The sequence below is a fragment of the Engraulis encrasicolus genome, chromosome 10, assembly GCF_034702125.1.
Source record: "Engraulis encrasicolus isolate BLACKSEA-1 chromosome 10, IST_EnEncr_1.0, whole genome shotgun sequence".
Taxonomy (NCBI): domain Eukaryota; kingdom Metazoa; phylum Chordata; class Actinopteri; order Clupeiformes; family Engraulidae; genus Engraulis; species Engraulis encrasicolus.
Genome location: NC_085866.1, coordinates 37,980,701 through 37,997,024, shown reverse-complemented (window position 1 = coordinate 37,997,024; position 16,324 = coordinate 37,980,701).

Below are 16,324 nucleotides of genomic sequence, written 5' to 3'. Positions count from 1 at the left end.
TCATCCTGTTGTTTGCTTTCCTCCTCTCCTCTTTCCCCATTGCACATCAGGTTTTTGGAAAGCATATTGCCAGCGCAGTATATTTGGCGTCGGTATCCCGCATGCGTCCAGTCGATGGCTTTTGGCCGCTGCTTAATAATACAAAAGAGATCCCCAAGGTTTGCTTTTGGCGCTTGCCATTGGTTGAAAAGTTTGGCTTGCCTTGCTTTACATCATCAATTTATGGCATCAGTGTGACGTGTTTGTTTCTGTAGAGACGCCATGTGCATCTTTTGCTACGAGGCCATATGTTGATGTGTGAATTGAAAACATCAACACCAGAGCACCACAAAACAAGGCATTTGCTGTCCTTTCCATTTCGTTCATTACGCACAGAACCAATGCAAAATATTTACGGCATACCCAATTTAGTGTTATGAATATGAACAAGCCCATAATAATTGTTATGATGATACATTTTTGTTCAGGAATCCACGTCCACAATGGCACTGGTCGACCACAGGCGTGCGCTGTGCGACCCTGGAACAAAGCAGGGGTGCGGTAAGCGATACGCGCCTAGCACGCGTCCCAGCAGTCCCCAAGGACCATATTAAGCATGCGTCCAGTGCAGACCATGTAGACAGGGTCTAAAATCAGAAAATATCGCACAGCCTGTACGGTTGGCCTCCCCTTTGTCTTGAAACATATTTGGCGTGGGGTTCCCATCTGTGGCGAGGTACGACGGAACAGCAACCCATTGTGCACGAGCTGGGACACTGCGTGGGAATAATAAAAGTTCTCTTCCTTCTCGGGCATGTTAATCGAAATTTCCGTAATGCCTAGAACGATGCCTTAATATTATGCCGAACGACTCTCGTGAAAAAGAACGTTTTTTCTTTTCAACTCAGAAAGCGCACAACCATAACCCTTTACTTATAAAATGGTCATAGCCTACGATATTGATAACAAAGATCACACAGGCATGTGAATGTTTCGTGAAATATGGTACAATGGATGCTCGAGTCTGATCTCTGGATCTCTGTCTGGTTTACTTAAGTAGTGTTGCTTAATTTTCAAAGTCGTATTGACAAAATCTTGAAATTATGAACAAATCAAACAATGCCGACAACCAGCAGACAACCAACATGTCGCCCAAGAAAGCAATAATTTCTAAAAGTGTACCCCCATACACCAATACAATTCAACTAAAACGTTTTCGTTAATTGTGTAATCCACTACCATTAGACAAGCATTACACGAGTAGTCCTTGTTATTTATGTAATTTCTTTACATTGTATAATGCAACAATGAAGGGAACTTGCAATTAGTGTTAGATAGTATTAGGTTGTAGGCCTATCTTATATTGCACGATAAAGTAATTGATGCGTTATAGAAAACCTTTCACGTTTTCATCCACTAGCCTATGGGTGCATTTAAATCTTATGTACGATTCAAACAAAAGTGAAAAAGAAAATGGACTTTCAGAGAAGCCACGGAACACATGTGTTGAAATGCCATTTTTCTGTGATCATGATGAAATGTGTATTTGAACAGGTTGCTTTGAAAATCACCGTGTATTGCAACAATATCAAAACTAACGGATCAATAGGAAAAGATCAAAGGAAGAAACCTAAAGCTGAAAGCAATTATCGGGACAGATGTTTTTAGTTTCAGAATGTTTGTTCTACTATAATGCTAGAACTGAACTTAATCATTTGTAGATTTTTTTAATTTTCAGTCTTGTGCCTAATGTTTCATTCATTGAATTGCATTCTATGGACTTACATGAATAGTTTATAAACCTAGCTATTCATTTTGACATTAACATACCGTAAGTCCTAGGCGTGGGCTACATTTGGGAACAGTGGACGTAGAAATAGCTCTCAGTTAGTTTCAAAGAAGTTCTATGCACAAGTTAAAACCCAATTCACATAGTGTTTTGTTCAAAGAGTCGACTACACAAAGATCAAAGCAAGGTGAGTTTGGATTAAGAGATCATTCACATTTCACACATCAGACATGATATCAAAGTCACTTTCGCATGAGGTGTGTATCTCACGTTCTGCTTTCGATAGTTGGATGCACGCCATTCTCTTTTCATCATGATGCCCACTAAATATGTCTCGATGTCTTTGAAACCAGGCAATTGCGCAAAAGTCGAGGCATTCTGTGAACCTAAACCACACCGAACCAAGTCAGCATTGTTTATTAATTTAGCTATAGCCTAACTTTGCTTATGAATACACGAATAGTTTACTAAGCATTGACTTCCCTTCATATAACTAATCTATTTCTAAATTTCTCGTGCTTTGGCCTATCTTCTGCATGTCCACACACCATGTTGCAGTTGCGGCTTTGGCTCTGTTCTCTTTTGTGCTAAATGTAGTATGTGGTTAAAGCCCTTACACTGCAGTGCCTTCATCTTAGCTGACAAATGCATTAAGCTTGGGTTGAATCCTGACAAGTAGGTAGCATCATATTGCCTATAGCCTGCCGTTACAAAGACAGGCTGCTGCACCCAGGATACAATACTTTGCTGAGGGCAGTGAATAGCACGTCTCACAGGGCTTGACTTGGTGGTGGCATCAGTCTAGGATGATATTCCAGTTGTAAGAACAGGTGTCAGAAGGTAAATGTTCATGATGCACTGTGATGTTAACATGTGGTTCATGCAGGATGAAATTATATACTTTGAGTGGACAGAGAACAGTTGGTGCTGTCAAAATTAGCTTATCTGGGCCCTGCCGTGGCCAAATGGTAGGGCACTCGTCTACCATGCGGCTGACCCGGGTTTGATTCCTGGCCCGGGTCCTTTGCCGGCCCTTCCCTGTCCCTCTCTCCCCACTAGCTTCCTGTCACCACCTTCACTGTCCTATCATAAATAAAGACAAAAAGACCAAATAATAATAATAATAATAATAATAGCAATAATAATAATAAATAGCTGTGCAACTGAATGACGAAGGCTACAAGTGGGCCCTTACACATGACCAGATAAAATGCGAATACGGTGGTTCTATAGGCTACATGTTTGTAATACTGTTTGTTCACGTGTAATCTTTAAAAAAAGGGAACAACAGATCACTAATCACAGGACAGCCAAGTAGGTAAATGGATGGGTAGTAGTGTTGCATCCCATTTTTTCATGATTGTCACAGATTTTAATGACCTGTCCCAGATTACAAAAAATAGACCTATTCTGTCCTGGACACTGAATTAAGGATACCATTACATACAAGCAAAAAGGTTGATTGAGTTTGAAATGTCCAAGTTTTTGTCAGACAGAGGTGGCAACCCTAATGGGCAGCACACTAGTTACAACAGCAGGGTAACATGTATTGTGATAAAGCTTTTAAAAATGGTCAATCCTGTTATGCACACTTTTTGTGCATCCAATAACATTTATGAATTAATTAATCATGAACAAAACATTTACAAATGTTTGAAATGTGTAAGAACCAAACTACAACTGCACAGTGGGAATTGATTTTTACTGGCTGACTTTTAAGTGTGTTTTCCTGCTGGATAATTCAGTGGTTTCATACCCTCTGGTCTTTGTAGGACAAACTTCCAGGACTGATGTGACTGTGCTGTGTCTGCTGTGTTAGCATAGCATTTCTAACTCATTTACAAACATTTGTAAATGTTTTGTTGATGATTATAAACACATGATTTATAGTGTGTTTATAAAGTCTTTCAGGGGTAGTTATTTTAAAGTGCTATGGCTCCATTTAATTTCCATGCCATGTATCAATGTCTTGGTGTTAGGCACGTTACTGGTGTTCTCTTATGACGTTTCAATGTTCCCGTTAATGTGGCACAATAACTGACCAGCGTCTTATTCTAATCAACACTGTAGGTCTTCAGTGCTGGTTTAAGTGAAGACCCACCTAGCAAGCTCCCATTGTCATTGTGACACAGCTAACAGTGCTCTGCACATACCACTGAATTGCATTTTTTGTTTCACCAATTCAAGGGAGCAGTGCGGCAGGTTGATAGGTACCATGTTCAGAGTACCTCAGTCATGGAGGAGGATGGGGGAGAGCACTGGTTATTTACTTTCCTCACTAACCTGGTGGATCAGGAATCATACCTGCAACCTTTGGGCTACAAGCTTGACAATCACTTATGACTGTCCTGAACTATAGTGATTTTAGAAGGAACGTTCAATGTTTCACTGCAATACGTGTTAAGAGGCATGGGCTAAGGTTCATACAGTTGGTCTTAAAAACAGGGGGTTGCAAGTGCAAAGCCCACCCCAACAGGCTGTAGACAGACTGTGTGTATCCCTACACCTTCATCCATGCTGAGGTGTCCTCAAGCAAGTCACACCACATTGTTACACACGCTGTAACCAATTCCCTGCCATAGCCTACTGTAACTGTAAGTTTAAATGCACTGCAGACACTAATCAAAAAACGATGCCATAATGAAAACATTTGTGTCTGTCCAAGTTATATGTGTTGCTCTACCCACTATAAGCCAATGATGAGCATGTTCGTGTTACCACCCTATAGGCCAGTCAATCTAGCTCTAAAAAGGCCCAAACCCGGGATAAATAGTAATGGTTCCTACTTTTAAGTGATCCTTAAACCCCCTTGTATCACATATTAAAAATCTACAGCTTTATATTTAGCGGAACATACTTTTTTTGCAAGGTCAAAGTTGGCAGATTTCCCATTCATTTCTCCAAAGGGAGACAATATAGGAGATACAAGGTGAATAAGGTAACATTTTAAACTATGACACATTCATTTGAAACTTTCACAGTTGGTAACTCACATTCAGGCAAACATTTTTTGTTTTGTAAGTTTTCTGAAATATGATGATGAAATATGCAAATGAGGTCATATGTACTGAAATATGTGATACAATTTGGTAACAGAACAAGCATAAAACAAATTGAAATGGTAATGGTTCATACATTATATTGATCCTTCAACCCCTCTGCATCACATTGAAAATTTACTTTCATCAATTCAGTGGAACATACTTTTCCCAAGGTCAAAAGTATCCGATTTTATCCACTGAATGGCAAAATGTATTGGAAATCTGCTACTTCTGGCCTTAAAAAAAAGTATGTTCCACTAAAGTGATGAAGGTAGTTTTTTTTTATATGTGATGTAGGGTGGATTAAGTATCAATAAAAAGTGTGAATCATTACTTTTGCAATTTGTTTCATGTTTTGCCCGTTGTTGCATCATTTATCACATAGGCTATTTAAGTAGATGTGATCTCATTTGCATATTTAATCATCAATAATCATCATTTCAGACAACTTGCAATACAAAAAATCTTTGTCTTTGCTTGAGTAAATTACTGTGAAAGTTTCAAATTGTGATCTCATTGTTTAAAATTTTAGCCTATTCCCCAAATATTTCCTATAATATAAGACAATAATTGTCTCCCTATGGGAAAATGAATGGGAAATCTCCAACTTTGACCTTGAAAAAAAGTATGTTCCACTAAATATAAAGCTGTAGATTTTTAATATGTTATTTAGACATACCTAGAGACTACACAAAAATTGGAATGGTTACTATTGCAATTTGTCCCGGGTCAAACGCTATATTGACTGTCCTACAAGGAGTCTTTTGAGCATTCACTTTCACATCCACACAATATTTAGCTCTGCTTTAGAATAAATGAGGTATTAACACATTAAAGGAAATGTATATTACTTTCCCCCTTCCTCCTGTGCCTATTGCTAAAATATCATTCATCTCCTCCTCCTCCACTTCTTCTTCTTGAAAAAGATGTGTTGGCCAAGGCTTATGGCAAGACAACATCAAACTATTTACAAGCATCTTCAAATATGCCTTAAGCATCATGATGCCTTTTCAGTTAATTATTAATCAATACACCATAGAACAGTTAAAATGCAAGGTAGTGAGATAGAAATAGTTAAACAGGTAAGATTACAATGTACTTCCTGGTATGTTTTCAAAACAAAGTGTAAAGCAGTATAGTTTAAGTCAGACAATACAAAAAACACGTGTTTTTTATTTGTCAAAAGCTAGACTTGGCTTGAACTTGGCGATAGGATCATATCAGATACCAAGTGGCAAGCACAAACCGCTTTCCTCAATAGCAGTGGCAAAGAACGATAAGGGATAAGGACATATGTAGCTGTTTTTTTTAAACTCTTTCGCTTGGGTCTGATCAGTGGCACATGGGGGATGGGGTGGGAGAGACGACTGAATCAGGCAGCAGCATCTCTTGCTCTCTTTCTCTCTCTCTCCCTCCTTTTTCCCTCTCTTTCTCCCTCCCTCCCTCTGTATCTTTTCCCTCTTCCCCCTCTCTTGTGTCTCTCACACACAGTATTGGGGGTTGGTAGAGTGGAAGAGGAGGAGGAGGACGAGGGGGAGGGGGTGGTGGAGATGCTGGGTGGGTGGGGGTGGGGGGGCAGCCTCTTTGTTGTCTTGTGTTATCCGGCTGAAAGCCATGGTTTCTGTCTGGACTCTCTCGGCCTCTTGCTTTCACCCGCCGTACAATGCAGCCTTTCACCTCACTCTTTCACTGTTTCAACGTCAGTTTCACTGGACTTGTTCCCTTTGTCGCACCATTCACAGGTGGCCAGCTTGGGCAAATAAAGGATGTAAAATGGGGTTTTAATCTTTAAACGCCTTTATAAAAGTTTAGGCCCTTATTAAGCTGTATAAAATGGATTTATTGCACACAAAGAAGAGCTCTGAGTAAAATAAAACTTACTGGGTTGTTGAAGAAATTCCCTCAATCCCTTTTTTCTCTTCCAATGGTTGGCGTTGCACTAAATTCTGGAAGGTCAATCAAACTGAGATGTGATATTAATACACAGTGCTGATATATTATTACACACAGACAACGGAACATCTAAAATCTTGACTCAAAATGGTAGTGTATATGCTTTATTAGCTTGGAGCAACTTGTTAGTGATATGTTTGGCCATGGCTACCTCAGGAGTTGAATAAAACTACTGAGTGACTGTCTTAAAATTTGAGCTCATACAGAAAAGCCTTTTTAGGTTTAACCTTTGGGGAATGCTGACTTGTTTTACTTTTTGATTAGTTCAACATGGTATTGTAGCTTTCCCCGCACTTGGACTGCAAATGAAAGGGACATACCCACACATAATTTCAAAGAATATACGTCCCAAAGAAGTAATGCTGATATGTGCTTGATCTGTGCCATGACGGAGGATTCTCGAAACCTGCATCCTCACTGTTACCGTAGGCCTACAGCATACAAAAATTCTAACCACATCTTTGAAGTATGTGTGACAGTTTATTTTCCTTCTCAAAGACTCTCAGTATCCATGCATAGATACAGCATGCACTGTTGCACTGTAACACTTTGAAGGTTCCTCAAAGAAACAACAGGTGGTTCGAACCCAAAAGTTCATTGAAGAACCTAAAAGTTCTATGGGGAACCAAACTCAAACTCAGTGGTCTTAAACTCAAATTGACTGAGAGCCAAAATCAAAATCTGGAAAGAAGTCGCAGGGCGAACTCAATATTTATTTTAACAATTTTTTTAAAATTGTGGGTGCATGAACTTAATACTCAAAGTTTAATTTCACACATACATGTACCTATCATACATTCTAGGTCAAATGTAGGCCTACCTGCACATATTTTGTTGCGATTGTGAGCTGTGTCACTGGCCTGAGCCACATTCATATTCCTGTAACACCACCAAATTTAATTTCAAGTCTTGTTATGCTATACATTACTGCTGTATTTGGGTCAACTGTAATACACATTTGAAATGTTCTTGCGGGCCGAATAAAATGACTCCGCGGGCCAGGTTTGTCCTGTGGACCAGAGTTTGACATCCCTGACGTAGCCCCTTGCATGCATGCCATACCTCCAGTGGCACGCTCTTATAATCATTGAAAAGTTAACTACCCTACTATAGTATACACTACTATGACATACTAGGGCCTTTAGTAATGCACTACGACATGGTCATTGTCATTATGGTAACAGCAAATTTACGCTATATCTTAACGGCCTAAAGGTTCTGTGATGAACAGTTGAGACAACCCTGCTGTTCTTCCAAACACCTATAGGTTCATCAGAGAACCTTTAGGGGTTCTCCTACAATGCCAACTAGGGTTCTTCGAGGAACCTGGTCATGTACACTGTGTGTAAATTGTCCTCTACGGAACCTGGTCATGTTTACTGTGTGTATTCACATGGTGTTGGTATTGCCCCAAATGCAGCCATGTCCGTTGCCACCAATACACACGTGTTGCTTGTTAACACGATAACTTTGGGACGGGCACACATTAATTTTCACCAAATCTGATGGGCCAACACTCTGTAATAGCTACATTACCTTTGGGAAGCCAAACCATTCAACATGGCAAACCTTTGAGATGTTTAACGTTTTGTTTGTGTGATAACTTTTGGATAAATCTGCACCAAATAGTGTGTGCTAACACTTTATATAATGTACATGAACACTTTATAACAGGGCTATTCAAATAGAGGCCCTGGGGCCAGATGCAGCTCTTGGATGGTAAGGTTCTGGTCCAGTGGTGTAGTCTACGTAGAACGCGGGTATACGGAGTATACCCACTTCTAAATTTCAGGGATTTCAGTATACCCACTTACAATTGATTGATCCATGATTCTGAATAGCACAAATATATACACTATACCCACTTAAAAAAATGCTCAAATATACAGTATACCCACCATAAAAACGTAGACTACACCACTGTTCCAGTCCCCCATTAGGCCAGAACAAAATAAAAACAAATGAAATGTGTGTACAATCTGTGGCCGTGCATAATTTGCTATCACTAACACTTCAGGTTGGGGATCTCTACTATACATTCACATAAGAGTGAAATCTTATCTAAAACAGTTTCATAAATACACCATCCTGAGACTACTAAGAATTAGAGAAGCATATCTGTACTGTCTGGAAAGCTGTATCTGCTTATTTCACACACTTACCTCAGAAACCATGCTGCTCGCAGTTATACAGATTCTACATCCGACCACTACACTGGGCAGCCGTGGCCTAGTGGTTAGAGAGTTGTTCTTTCAATCTAGGGGTTGCCGGTTCGAATCCCCCCTGACCCCTCCCTACACCTCTATCCATGGCTGAAGTGCCCTTGAGCAAGGCACCTAACCCCACATTGCTCCAGGGACTGTAACCAATACCCTGACACATAAGAGTTGTAAGTCGCTTTGAACAAATGAAAGCGTCAGCTAAGTGAAATGTAATGTAATGTAATACACTGGAGGGAAAACTGGCCCTCTGTGACTTTTAATAGAATACCCCTGCTTTATAAAGTCCATGTACCACCAGGCTTGCAAGCAGTTCCATGCACCAAGCAATCAAGATACTGAACACTCAACCCACTCTCCCTCCACTGTCAGCCTCTAGCCAGCCAGGCCACTGACAACCCCACCCCCCTCATCCCCACCACCATATCTGCGACTGAACATTCCACCTGCACTACTATATTTGTGACTGAACTTTCAACCTGCACTAACTCAAAACATGCACACGCACACACACACACACACACACACACACACACACACACACACACACACACACACACACACACACACACACACACACACACACACACACACACACAAGCACACTGCACTTTCTGCACTAAACCCAAACTTACACACACTGACACACAACTCACACACACACACACACACACACACACACACACACACACACACACACACACACACACACACACACACACACACACACACACACACACACACACACACACTGCTGCTGGTGTGCTTGATAGACCTATTTTAATATTTATTTTTCTTCAAAATGCTACTATTACTATGTCAGAACGCTATAAAGGACTTTTAGAAAAAGCACAACAAATACCTCCTCTTAATGTATGTTCTCTACAAGTCTTCTGTTGTCCAGTCTTGCACTTTAAATGTCTGTATGAGCACTGTCTATGTCCATACTGTCTTTTGTCCATGTATGAGTACTGTCTATGTCTATACTGTCTATGTCCTTACCTAGATTAGTCTATGTCTGCATGGGAAAGCAAGAAACGTAATTTCAAATTCTTTGTATGACCAGTGCATGTAAAGAAATTGACAATAAAACCAACTTGACTTGACTTGACTTGAAATGGTTTCATTTTGGAGACCTAGTACTTCCGACACACTGTGCTCTTCCATGTGGTGCCTCTCCACTTGAATAACTTAGAAGGTGAGAAAGGGAAGTGAATTTTGGAGACCTCAAATGGTCAAGATGGAGCTAGCTTGAATTTGGGCTTGATGGCATAGGTTTGGCCATTTTAGTGTATGTTATGGTGAGTCTGCCCATAAAAACATGGCAAGGTCCAGCAACTCCTGAATATGCTCATTGCTGAAGGACAAACACAGAACATATAATAAAGAAATCCAGGCAGAGGCTATACTTTTTGCGCCTGTTGAGAAAGCTCAAAGTTTCAACACCCATCCAAAAAAGCATTGTACTCCTCAGTGGTAGTGAGCGTCTTGACAGGATCCATCATCAACCAGTACAGAAACGCCACAGTGCGTGAACATAATGCATTACAAAGAGTAGTGTGTTCTGCTGAGCGCTGTATTCATGACCCTCTGCCATCCGTAGAAGTCATCTATAGAAAGAGGGTAATATCCAGGGCCCATACAATTCCCGAATACCAATCACACCCTGGATATGGGTTATTGAAAAAATTGAGATCTGTCAGGCGAATGTGCTGCGCAAGAACAGTGAGCCGTAGAAGGAGTGTCTTTACTCAAGCCACTTGTTTGCTAAATTCCCCCTAATTGATTCCTAATTGATTTGACCACACTCACACACACACACACACACACACACACACACACACACACACACACACACACACACACACACACACACACACACACACACACACACACACAAACACACACCTATTTTCTGCACACTTGTTTTGCACCGGGCATTCCGTGACACGAAAGTGTCTCTATGTAGGCTATATGACAAATAAACATCCTTGTATCTTGTATACCTTGGACTCTGATGAAGATGGCTTGCCATCGAAACATTAGTCCCTAACATGTTGTGCACTTGAATGAAAAATAAAAGCATCCCATCTGAGCTGCTCCGGTGTCTTCTCTTCGTTCAAAAAAACATCCTTGTATCCTTGTATTGTGATGCTGTCTGATTTGTAACAGTGGCTATGCCACTGGATTTAATCATGTGCACTGCAGTGAGCCTAAATTAACTCAGATTCAGATTCAATTCAAGATTAGTTTATTACGTCTTATTATAGGTTTGAAGCCTATAAAGAGTAAAAATTGCTGTGTTTTTCTTGTGTCCTCAGAAAGATTTAAAAATAAAAAATAAAAAAGAGAGGTGGGGGGGGGGTTGTGGAAAAAAGTGCAAAGAAAGTGCCTTGTTGTCTTCAGCATGAATTCAGTAATCTAACTGCTTGGTGGAAGAAACTACTTTGGAGTCTGGTGGTGTGAGACTTCAGGCTTCTGTACCGTTTCCCAGATGGTAATATAGTAAACAGTTCATGGTTGGGGTGACTAGGATCAGCCAAGATCTTTTTTGCCTTCCTGATGCTCCTTCCCTCGAACAGCTCCAGTATGGAGGGTAAGTCACAGCCGCATACTGTATGTACTGAGCTGTACGCACAACCCTCTGAAGAGCTCTCCTGTTGGCTTGAGAGCAGTTCCCATACCATGCAATAATGGTCCCCTTCAGAATGCTCTCAATGGTGCGTCTGTAAAACGACCTCAGGATCTTGGGTCTCATCCCAAACTTTCTCAATCGTCTGAGGTGGTACAGACGTTGCTGGCTTTTTTTAACAATGCGCTGTGTGTGACTGTCCCAGATGAGGTCCTCTGAGATGGTAACGCCAAGGAATTTAAAGTCTCTCACCCTCTCCACTGTCTCACCGTTGATGTTAATGGTTTCAAACTGGTGTTCTTTCCTCCTGAAGTCAACTATTAATTCTTTTGTCTTGGACACATTCAGAGACAAGTTCCCTCCCAACAATGAGGGGTTAAACATTTTGTGAATAACTAAATAGGTACTATCTAATAACCAATATTAATAGTGTGTGTGTTTAACTGACGACAGTGAAATTACTTCAGCTATGGTTTCGCTTTGTCCTAGAGGTCTTCTGTTGTCCCTGTAGCAAAACCGCAAATCAATCTAGTCCCCACTGATGTCTGAAGAATAGAGTGCGGCGTGAGGGCACGAGAGTTAACCCGTGCAGGACGCAGGTTACCGAGCCTAATTACAACCTTATTCCTGTGTGCTGACTATTTGCTAAATTCCTCCTAATTGATGACCCCCCCCCCCACACACACACACACACACACACACACACCCACATCTATTTTCTGTACACTTGTTTTGCACCGGCCATTCAGTGACACGAAAGTTTCTCTATGTAGGCTATATGACAAATTAACATCCTTGTATCCTTGTATTGTGATGCTGTCTGAGCTATGCCACTGGATTTAATCATATGCACTGCAGTGAGCCTGAACTCCCTTGGTAAAAACAATGGGGAGTTAAACATTCTGTGCATTAATACATAGGTACTATCTAATATCTCCCAATACTACTTTGTAAAAGTGTGAGTGTTTAACTGATGACAGTGAAATTACTTCAGCTATGGTTTCGCTTAGCCTAAAAAGTCTTCTGTTGTCTCTGTGGCAAAACCACAAATCAATCTAGTCCCCACTGATGTCTGAAGAATAGAGTGCGGCGTGAGGGCACGAGAGTTAACCCGTGCAGGACGCAGGTTACCGAGCCTAATTACAACCTTATTCCTGTGTGCTGACTAAAAGGACAGGGCCTTTGCTTGGTAAACAGGGTGGCCAGGACACACAGGGTCACCGCAGTCCTGACACCATGAGTCCTGAATGTGTGGCAGTTTGTCACTGTTCTGAGCTAATTGTGTGCTCATTGAGCCGGTGGGTTTTGTCAAACCAGGAGGACATAAAGACACATAAGGTTAATGTTTATTCATTCACCATTTAGAACTGTGGTCGTGAACCGGTGGCCGCTGATTCTGTTCATTCGGTTGGGCATTGCACATGTAAATGTTCATTCACTGCTTAGTTTGATTGTTCCTACATGCTCTGGCAAGATTGTCTTCTTTCAATACGAGGCGTCTCACAATGAATATTGATTTACAAATACTTCCTCGCCTAATGGCCTAAGGCAACCTTGTTAGCTTAACATTTAGGCTGCATTGTTAATTTCACATTTTAATTATTGGGAGAAAGCAGGTGTCCGCCTTGAATACAAATGATGGACATTCTTATTTAATGCTCACCAAGCACTCAACAGTGTTACAGTGCATGTGATGTGTGATATCTAGTTTTATCTCCTTATCCAATGGGTTTGTACTCAATAAGAGGTAGCCTATTATGGTCTATTTTACTCTGTACACATCCCCTAAAATTGAGTTAAAAGGTTCTCATTGTCAATCAAGTTCAGTAGCAGTGCATATCTTGAGTGAGATGTAGTCACAGAAAGACAAAATCAAAGCTATTATTAATTTCAATTATTTGAGTTGACTTGACATAGCCTAAATAAACAGTGCAGCAATATAATAAAGGTGCTGATAGAATACAATAAGATCTTTATTATATTCCCAAAAAGCGGTGCATTTGGATTATGCCGCTTTGTGGCTTAACTTTTGAATGGGTGGACGGATTTGCATCAAATCTTGGGAGCTAATATTTTCTTAAAAAAAAACTGATTAAATGTTGGAGATGAATGCTTCCGATATGGCTGACTTTCAAGATGGCCGACTTCTTGTCGACTTCTGAGTGGGTAAAGACACCAACTCGTGTTCTAACATTCTATAACATTTACACGTTAGGCTATCAATTACATGGTCAAAGATGGCAGTAGCTTTATGTAGGCCTAACATGAAGCACTTTGGGAATATCTCTCTGCCATGGATGAGCCTAATTTGTCATGTTGTTTGTGGGTTTGGAGGGTTTTTGGTCTGTTAAATGTTATTCTAATGTGACATCCTGAGACAGATCATGATATGCTCTCACCAAATACTGCACACTGTAACAGCATGGTCACTTAAAGGGAAATACCCAGTGCTTGTCTATCTGTTTAAAAAAAGTTGTTTGATAGGTCTACTGAAACTCGACAAATACTTGCCACATAAACAATTGGTTCAATCTTAAACCCTCACCAAAGTACTTTTGGCCCAAAAAAGAACATTGAGAATGTGCCTTCTAAGTTATCAAGAATCATTTTAAAACTTTTTCTCCATCTTGAGTCCAAATAATCCATGTCCTCACTCTCTCACAAATCAAATTAATTAATTCACTAGATATAATATCAGGACAACAAAAAAGCAACTCGGTTGCATTGACACATTGTGCTGTTATAGTTAATGAGCTACTGGACTGAACACTTTTACATTGGGCTCTGTGCCTGTCAAGCGGACTGTTTCTGATATTGACTAGCAACTATCTCAGGCATTTTTCTCCCTCATGGTTCCCAAAAATGGAACAAACTGCCAGTCTCTAAGAGCAGAGCTATCCCTTGTGTTCAAGAAGGTCTTGAAAACTTTCGTTTTCCAAGAATGTCTCTTCCTTCTAACAAAGCACAAGGACTATTCAAAAGCATGCTTTTATTCCTGTTCTGCACTTTCCCTGTAATCTCCCATGTTAGCAGAACTTGATTGTCCTACTCTATCGCAAGTCAAGTTCAGTAAATGTTTCCTTACAATCACATTTTTTAAAGCATTTTGGGCTTTTCTGACCTTTATTATGACAGGGTGGTGAAGATGAGACTGGAAAGTAGGGAGAGAGAGAGATGGAACAGGGCTGGGAAATTACCCTGGACTCAAACCTGGGTCATATGGTACGGTGCTTTGTGCCCTATGCAATCTTAAATTAATGTAATGAATGAAATCTTAAAATGTTTCTTTCTGTCTGTAGTGAATGTGATCTTAAATGTTTATCTCCGTAGTAGCCTATTTGTAAACTAGATCACATTTATGAGAAAGTCTTTGACACAAGGATCTGAACTGTTAGCTGCTGGTAACAGCAGAATGTATTTCATAGTCAACAACCCTGAATTATAAGACCCTTATTTGTGCTGCTAGTATGGTTTAATAATAGAAAACACTTTCCCAGCATTAAGAAAATGCATTGTCCATTTACGTGGATCATGGCTGTGCATTGCCTCATTGATGTGTGTGACCACATAGATATTCTCTCTTATTTGCTGATTTAGTAGAAGTAGGTCTATGTACACTACAGTAATAACCAGGCCAACAGAATGCACTGAGGCGATCAGCTTATTTGTTTATTGAGACTATTTTAGGCCTAATACCACTAGGCCTATGTGTTAAATCCTAACACCAGAGCATCAGTCCACAACATCAATGCTGAATGCTGGGTCTTACTATACCTATATAACCAAATGTTTCTGCACATTGTCACTAGGGCTAACAACAGCAAATATTTGAATTAAAAAACTATGGTGTGCGATGCATGTTCCCTGAATATTTGTTTCCTTTTGACAACTGTGGAAATACCATATGGCTTTACTTTTCTGTGGCCTATGCACAGACCAGTCAACCCATTTTGGTGAATGCAACTAGTAGTTAGGCCTACTCCTGTTTTCTGTATAACTCATGCCAATGCTAAGTTGTTACATATGCTGAACTTTAACTGTGGTGACAGTTACAACTTAAAATAATTAGGCGCCTGGTTGAGCATACAATGGGCTGACCCCCCAACTCTTTGTCCCTTTGTGTGCGGTTTCCCTCTCTTTTTTAAATGAGGAAAGACTGCAGTGTTGATAAAAAAGGAATATTCTGACCGTTAAACCCCTTTGAATTCATATTATGGTATCTTTGAATGGGAAAGCAATGCAACGTGACGCATAACGTTTTTTTCTTTAGTTGAATGTTTTATTGTGTCATTTTGTTTCCACATTGTGATTTGACAACTGAAATAAAACAAATTCAGTATAGTGATAATTGCTTTTAACACACAGTGTTTACATGCCTCGTCTTTTGCACAGACCAAATACATTTAAGTCAAACGTGCAAACCTCATACAAACATTATAACCCGTGGGGTTTACATTGTGTTGTGTACAACCCATTTTCTTTGAAACCCCAAAGAGGATTGCATTCAGTAACGTTCCCCAATGGAACAAACTCGGATCTGTGCATTTGGCCAAGTCTATAGACTGTTCATCAGCCAAACATTCTTTGCGAAACACGTAATATACAATTAATCTCTATGGCATGTTTTTCGTTATCAAAACATTGCAATCGTGTGTGTGTCCACGACAAATAATAAATATTCTGAACAAAATATACAAAATATACACAAATA